Source organism: Papaver somniferum, chromosome 7, assembly GCF_003573695.1.
Source record: "Papaver somniferum cultivar HN1 chromosome 7, ASM357369v1, whole genome shotgun sequence".
Taxonomy (NCBI): domain Eukaryota; kingdom Viridiplantae; phylum Streptophyta; class Magnoliopsida; order Ranunculales; family Papaveraceae; genus Papaver; species Papaver somniferum.
This window is the reverse complement of record NC_039364.1, coordinates 8,817,022-8,825,686: the sequence shown is the minus strand read 5'-3', so window position 1 is coordinate 8,825,686 and position 8,665 is coordinate 8,817,022. Positions and strand designations below refer to the sequence as shown.

Below are 8,665 nucleotides of genomic sequence, written 5' to 3'. Positions count from 1 at the left end.
TACCAAATCACTAGCTATGCTTCCCAGTGCCAACAGGCTCCCCCTCTTTGCCACAGTATCAGCTGCGTCGAAGGACTAATAACGAAAAGTCAGACCGGGTTGAACACAAGCAGGAATGGTACGACCTTTGTTAAGAACCCATTCAAAATGGGAGAGAGATCTTCCTGATGAACTGTGACCGTTGACAAGCGTTGGCTGATGAATATGAACTCCCTTTCTGTTAAGACTAGAGTAAAGAACATAATTAACACACTGCTTACAATTAGAGAAATACACAGTTGGCACAGTAATTGGTAGAGCCTTGGTGCACAGAATATACTGTGGCAAGGATGCAAACACATTAGAATGGATATCAGCATTAGAAAGCAGAGAGGGAGGTTATGCAGTTAACCAAACTAATGGAGCAAAAGAATAGCATTTTGTTAGACAAAAGTGTGTTGCCGACTCACTGGTTCTTTGAGTTTTAAGATTACAAAAGCTAGCTCTAGATATCAGATCACATTATCACTTAGCTGAATTGTAACTTACATAATGAGGAGGTTGCTCATCAGATGGCCAGTGTGAATTAACACGGGAAAATTAAGCGGCAATGGGTTGAAATGAGAAAATAAGAGGTGAATGAAATGCAAAGGTGCTAGAGTTTCTTCAGATCTATTATAGATAGACAAATAATCAACTACTCCCTCCGTTCCTAATTAATAGGCTTGTTTTGTTTTTAGAGAAAATTAAGGAAATTAAGAGAACTAATCATTGAAAATGGTCCTCATGACACTTGTCAATAAAAGAACTGAAGTGAAATGATTTCCATGACACTTGTCAACAAAAAAAGTAAGGTGAAATGGTCCACATGACACTTGTCATCAAAAGAAGTTCAGAGAAAAGTGGTCTAGAAAACTAAAGTAATATTTGACTTTCCCAATTAGTAAACCGGCCTATTTTTTTTTTAAACATCTATTTATAGAAACCAGCCTATTATTTAGAAATGGAGGGAGTAGATAAAAGGAAAACACAAATGTTGGTACAGTTTTCTCACACCTGTTGATTTGATAAATCCATTACATGATATAATTAAGAATGGACTTCTTCAAATCTTGAATCCAAACTAAAAATAAAAAACACAGTAGAAATGCAGACAACAAAAACAAGCCAAACCCCTGTGATACAACCCACAATTATTATTACTAGAGGGTCACATTATTACACAGCTCTGGAAAATGCAGTTGGCATGGAAATTGCCTCACTACTTCTTCTTGAATAGCAGCTGTGCAACCATCCACTCATCTCCATTATTCATTGAGAATTGTTCGTACCCTCCCATACAGAATGTTCTAATGTGCGTAACAACTCCGTTCACTGCTTTGTGGCTTCCTCCAAGTCCAGGTAATAGAATTTCTTTTGCAGCTTCTATATTTTCGTCTAGCGTCTTTCTCCAAATGTCTCTGCAGTCAAGAGTAAATTTTCCTTTAAAAGAGTCAACATGATGTATTAGTTTATGAAAAGTTTGGTAAAGGTCATGCCCATTTCAGATATGGATATAAGTACTATGCTTCCTAATGGAGTTTTTTTCTATTGAAACTTTTTCCCCCTTACACAGCCATTTTATAGTTTGAACAGAGTCTATTCTGTTGGTCTGTTTCATTGTGCTGGTTGTATCATGAACTGATTATTTATGCATTAAGCACCAAGGATATATTCATGTCAGTAATTGGGTAGGGCTTTCCTGGCATCAGAAGTATTTCTTACACTGAAAGAGCCATGTGCATTCCGTTGACAACCCAATGATCCACAACTGAAACATCATCCCGCATATAGATATTATCTGCACTTCATTAGAAACTCTAAAACACCATGAAGTTTGAACATTTAGTGGTTATTGCTTTTTACCTGGAAATATAGGAGACTGTTAGCGGCTAGTATTGTTGCACAACCTGGGGAAAAGATGAAACCCGAGTACCAGTCATCCTCGTCGACTGCCTGTATACAAGGCGAGTGTCAAAAGACAACCACTAATAACTAAAAGCTTCATTACAAACAAACATGAATTTTTGTCATAAATTTATTAGAATCTGACCTCAAAAAAGTGAGCAAATGTTTTATGGCAGATATGGTCTACAAAGAGAAGACTTTCTTTTGTCATCCAAGTTGATAGTTTCTTCATGAACAGTTGTAAGTTTTTCATGTGCTGCAAACATGAAAAAAGAAAGATATTCAGCTTTCGCATACGTTTTCCTATTTTCTTTTTATATTGGGTAGAAATATTGGGTGATAAATAACTTATGAGATTGATTCGGTATACCTCTATGGCTTCAATCATAAGTAGTCGATTGTATGTCTTGTCAGATTCATATTGAGTAACATCTGCTAGTATGGCGTCGACATTTGTCAACCCAAGTTTCCTATGGAAAGATATTATGTCAAATGAAATTTTTAGTGTTTATTACGGAGAATTTAGTATTAAAGAGGCTGCTTTAGAAAGTTAAATATTTTCTTTTTAAATACTAGTCGTCTATGTCACTCACAGATACTTACTCTGCTTGCTTGAGTAAGTAATTGACTTGTGCCTTTGAATTAGTGAGCCCTGTAACATGACAGTTCTTATATTTCTGAGCAATGTATAGAACTAGACCACCTTGACCACAACCAATGTCAATAACAGTTTGTCCATCTTTGATTTGTGCTCGTTCACAGTATAATTCATGTGCAGCTTCTTCTGCTTCGTCATTGTTGCTGATTCATGTTTGAAGTAACACATACTGCATATTCATTTTTTTTTTAGACAATGAGAATTCTGAACGAAAACATAGTGCAGCATTGAAGTTATGAAAATGTTCTGTGATGTACCTTTGCTTGGAAGTTTTCCCAAAAACTGCCTCTAAGAATTCTGTTGGTAGTTCATACGTTTCCTTGTTCATTGTCTCAATCTCTCCTGACATTTCCATCTTTTTCAAGGCTACACAGTCAAATGAGTTAGTCAGTACAACACAAGTAATCTTGCTCTCACACCTATAACATGTCTGCATAACACACTCTTGACTGTTTACATTTGAATACCATCCTAAGCATGTGCATGAATAAATGTCACTTAAACACACTTCAGATGCATGTCAATAGAATAGAAACTATCAGTCGTAGAAAGAAATGAAATCATGGTCACTGGACACATCAACATAAGTGATTGCTGATAGCTTGTGTCACTTGCTGTTTTTAACAATTTTTTCAGGCAAAGAGTTGTACTAGAGGAAGAAACGAGAGAACTTGTACATTTAATGAAGTCAAGGTTGAAAGAGAGTTGTTCTTGATGAGATGATTTGTAACCCCATTGCAGACGTTTCTCGAATTGAAACTTAATCAGCTTCTTCAGTTCCTCATCTTTAATATCTCCTCTCAACAATCTCCCTAGTGTTTCCCCTGCTGATTCCTTCTTGACCTCATCTATTGAACCCATAATGATACAGTCTAGGCTAGTGAGGTGACTAAGTGGATTTCTCGGAAGACAAGACTAAAATGAAATGCCAGAGAGAATGTTGATAGATGTGGTATGACCAGATCTTGCTACATAGTATTTATAGAGATCAATAGATTTTATCATCTGTCTCATTGTCATAAACTTTTCTGAAAGTGGGTATTCTTTTAATCATTCTAAAACTATTATTGTTAACATCTTGTGTATGAAATATCTTCAAGTTCCAAGAACATTATTTTCATCTTTGAATTTGAATTTTTACACATATGCGTTGGTTGTCAAAGTATTCTTGAATTAATTGTAGACTTGTCACCAAAATAGGTGTCAACAATGGTCAGACCTAGTGAAATGGGCAATATCTGAAAAATTGTTTTTGATAAAATAATATTTATGCAAGTTCCCTGTCAAGGCTAAATCAGCGAAACCGTGTAATTTGTCCATGCCTGACTCTGCTCTAAGCATCATCCATTATCTTTTCCTTTTTGAAGTATTGTAAAGCAAATTTTAGTCTGGGTAACCACTGATTCGTTTTATCTCTATCAAGGTGGCTGTCCTCAGTTTTTCTACAGAATTCCGGTCATTATTTGCAAGCGGAAATCTGAGTACTTGTTTGTTCAACACCAAGTTGACTAGCGTAAAGACACTTCTGAACACTATTAGACAGATGAAATTGGGAGTTAGTTGGAGGAAAAAAAAAGAAAAAATTTGCAGCTATATATGACTTGACTTCTGATACTGACTAGACCAAATAAGCCACGGATTACACGTCTTACTCCCACGCGACTACCAAATAATACCACTCGACACACTACACCACAAAACCATAGATCAGTAATTTCTATAGTCAAAGTCATGGTAACATATTGCTGACTACAGTAATCAAAGTGCCCTTGATTGTAAGGAAGGCAATGGGGAAAGGGCGGCCGATCACAGTCACCGGACAAGCAACGGTTTGTTTAGAACTATTAGAAGTTAACTGACGGTGAATTCGTGATGGAAAAAATTCCCTGAAGAAACTAATAAATTGCAAGAGTGGTTGTCAAGCAATTAAGAGCAAAGATTGTTGCAGTAAAAACGGCTGTTACCCGTTCCGGAAAAGATAAAATGATCGTAAAATTAACCAGAAAGGTAACCGGTGACGGTGGTGGTCGTAATCTCTAGCAAGGCATCAGTTTTTCGGTACATTTCGTCATAGTTTATTCATGCTGATTAATTTATGATGTGTTAAACAACTTTATTACTGATTAGGAATCCTAGCATAAAATAGATTAATTTTACTTGATGTGATTAAGAAATTAGTTGATGATATACCAAGTTGTTATTACCAACTAAAGGGAAAACTACATAATTGAGAACATCATCTTTTAGAAAAAAAAAGCAGCCGCAGCCCTTTGGTCTTATTGCCCACTGTGAAGTGTAAAACGAGATGTATATTTAGCATAAAGAGCTTATTTTTTCTTTCCCGCTGCGGCTTGAAGTAGTTAAAGGCCCAAAGCATTTGATTAAGCTTCAACTTTCAACACAAATATAAAATTTTTGGGATATAATCCAACGGTTCAAGAAATGCAGTGCTAAGAAGTAAGAACTTGCACGAAAAGAGAAAAGTAAAAAAATTTGTACGTATGATGTAATTTATATGGTGAAGTTTATATAAGAAATGCCCATTTTCTGCAGCGATCAAATATGTACAATTCTTGTTCTCTTTTGGTCACTAACTTTTACTACAACGATACAAAGCTAATAGGTGATTGTTATCGAAGATATCTATTGCTCTTTGGATCATTTAATCACTGACCCATGAGCAAGTTATAATGGGTAATACATTATTTTTCTGGGTATTTCAACGAGCTTAATAGCACATTAGCACTACTACTTTCAAGGTGAAGTGGTAATCATGTTTCTGGATGCGAGATACAGGTCAGGTGGGGCTAATGAAAAAGACTACATCGCTTGACATTTTGGAGAAATCTGTTACTAGACATTTTAGTGATTTAGCTTCCACGTGAACTTTGATTTCGTAGCAGTAGATGGAAGCTCACGTTTAATATTTCATACTTTGAGAACATATAGAAGTTGAATGGATGTATAAAAATCGATAGAAATCAAATTGCATTTCTTCTATCAATGGTGGAAGGACAATGTTTGGTTTGCAGTATGATGTTTGTTGTAATGTCTGCGTAAAATCAGTTAAAATTTTAACTAGGGTATCATTTAATGTCATTTGATCATTTCATAAGGGTATTTAGGTAACAAGTTAGACCATCAAAGTTAGTCCACGACCGTAATGCTTCAACGGCATGTTCTATGACCCATACCCTAATTACACCGTAAACTATTAGGAAAGTTATATATGGGCTCGAGACTGTTGGGTTGAGACCCATCTTCACAGTCTCCAGATTGAGATCCATCTTCATAGTCTCCAGATTGAGACCCATCTTCACAGTCCAATGCTTAAACTGTTATGGACAGTCCATTGTACGGTAGAACTCTAGGGTCTAAAACTAGGGTTGTGTATCTTGTATAAGAGGCAGATTGAATGAATGAAAGAGACACGAACTATTTTGATATATGTGTTTTACAAAATCTAATATGGCATCAAGAGCCAGAGTTGATTAACACGAATAAGAAAACCCTAGAACAGTAAACATGGTGGATGATACAAAATCATCTAAAAGAGGAAAAGAGGTAGAAAACAATATGCAAAAGAAGAAACCAGAATATCATCTGGGATCAAGTGATGGACCAGGGATTATCATCACACCTATTGTATTAAAGGGAGCAAACTATGATGAATGGGTTAGAGCAGTGAGAAGATCATTGATAGCCAAACGGAAATTTGGTTTTGTTGATGGAATCGTCAAAGAACCAACAGAACCTGAGGAGTTAGAGGAGTGGATAGCAGTGCATTCAATGCTGGTTTCTTGGATCAGCAATACATTGGAGACAAATATTAGATCAACGTTGGGGGATTATGATGATGCGAGCATGTTATGGACGCACTTGAAGAGGAGATTTTGTGTTGTAAGTGGAACTCGGATCTGCCAGTTGAAAGCTGCCTTAAGGGAATGCAAACAGAAGAAGACTGAGGAGGTTGCAGTGTACTATGGGAGATTGAACAAGATATGGGATGAGATGGTGACGTACATGAAGATACCAAAGTGTAGCTGTGGCCTGTGCACGTGTAACATTGCAACACAGGTTAGTACGTTGAGAGAAGAAGATTTCTTACACTATTTTTTGATTGGTTTGGATACCATGTATAGCTCCCTGCGTGAACAATTACTGGCAAGAGAACCACTGCCATCTATAGATGTGGCTTATCAAGCTGTGGTTAATTCGGAACGTCTAAAATTGGGGGAAGGAGTTGTGGCGTCTCAGACACAGGACAATGTTATGGCGTTCAAGGTTCAGTCAGACCAGCGTCCATACAATAATATGTATGATCCTAACAAATTTTGCAAGCATTGTAGCCGAGAAGGGCACTCACAGGAAGGGTGTTTTCAGCTGATTGGATACCCGGAATGGTGGGGTGACAGACAAAGAGGTGGAAGAGGATATGGTCGAGGAGGCCGAACTGGTGGTAGAGCTGGTGGTAGAGGACGTGCTGGTGCCGGGTTTGTGAACAGCAGAGGAGGTAGAGGACAAGACAATATACGTGCGCATAATTTAAACATCTCGGCAGCAACATCATCATCTCATCCTGCCACTGGATCTTCAGGAGATGCATCAGGACTGACATGCGTGACTGCAAGTCAAGTTCAGCAGGTTCTTGAATATTTAAATTCAAGAAAAATCAGTTCCCAGCTCCAAGGTAAGATAAATCAAACATCCTGGATTATAGACACAGGAGCTACAAATCATGTCACGTGTAAAAGAGATGATATGATAAATGTGAAAGATATTAGAGCATGTTCGGTGGGACTGCCAGACGGAAAATATGCTCACTCTGAGAAAATAGGAACAGTTATTCTTCCTGGTGGTTTGAGATTGGACAATGTGCTTTATGTGCCACAGATAACTTGTAACTTGATTTCCGTTACACAACTCATTGATGAGGTAGTACGTAATGTTCAATGTACTAACAATTTATGTCTTATACAGGACCGGTTGACGAGGAAGGTGATTGGAGTGGGTGAGCGACGAGGTGGACTATATATGTTCTGTGGTGTGCCTCCAGTTAAAGTGCTTACGGTGAATGAGGATACGTATGAGCTGTGGCATCAGCGATTGGGACATCCATCAGAGAAAGTGTTACAACGGTTACCAGGTCTGGGTAGATTATTGAAGAAAAATAATGATGCGTGTGATATTTGTCCACGTGCCAAACATCGTAGAAGTAGTTTTGCTAGTAGTTTGAGCAAATCCAGTTGTAGTTTTGATTTGGTTCATATAGATTTGTGGGGTCCTTATAAGACGTGTTCGTCGTCTGGAGCACAATATTTTCTGACAATAGTAGATGATTTTTCAAGAGGTGTGTGGATTTATTTAATTCAAAGCAAAACTGAGGTTGCAACGATATTTCTTAACTTTATTGCGCTTGTGAAACGTCAATTTGGTAAAGAAATCAAAATTGTTAGAAGTGATAATGGAACTGAATTTAATGCATTGCTTAGCTATTTTAAAACTAATGGAATAGTTTTTGAGACATCCTGTGTAGGAACACCTCAACAAAATGGAAGAGTTGAGAGAAAACATCAGCACATAATGAATGTGGCAAGAGCTTTGAGGTTTCAAGCAAATTTACCGATCAGATTTTGGGGAGAGTGTGCCTTGACAGCAGCGTATTTGATTAATCGAACGCCTACACCGGTTCTAAATAACAAAACTCCATATGAAGTTCTTTTTGGGAAACCGGCACCATATAGTCAGTTTAAAGTATTTGGTTGCTTGTGTTATGCACATGATCAAAGTAGTAAAGGGGATAAGTTTGCAAGTCGAGGAAGAAGGTGCGTCTTTCTGGGTTATCCTTTTGGTAAGAAGGCATGGCAAGTATATGACTTAGACAAAAGACAATTTTTAGTTTCAAGGGATGTAGAGTTTCATGAACATCAGTTTCCTTACATATCTAGGGTACCTGATCAGTCAACTGAGATAGTTCAGGCTAATAATGACGTGTGTTGGAGTGATGATGAAGAAATAGTGCAGCAAGAGAACCCAGAAGATATTACTGAGAACCCAACTTACATTACTGAGGACCCGGAA

At 37.4% G+C, this 8,665-nt stretch overlaps 1 pseudogene; it reads right to left on the bottom strand.

The window, feature by feature from the left end:
• Positions 1–996: 996 nt before the first annotated feature.
• LOC113300522 lies at positions 997–3,517 on the bottom strand (annotated as a pseudogene).
• Positions 3,518–8,665: the final 5,148 nt, after the last annotated feature.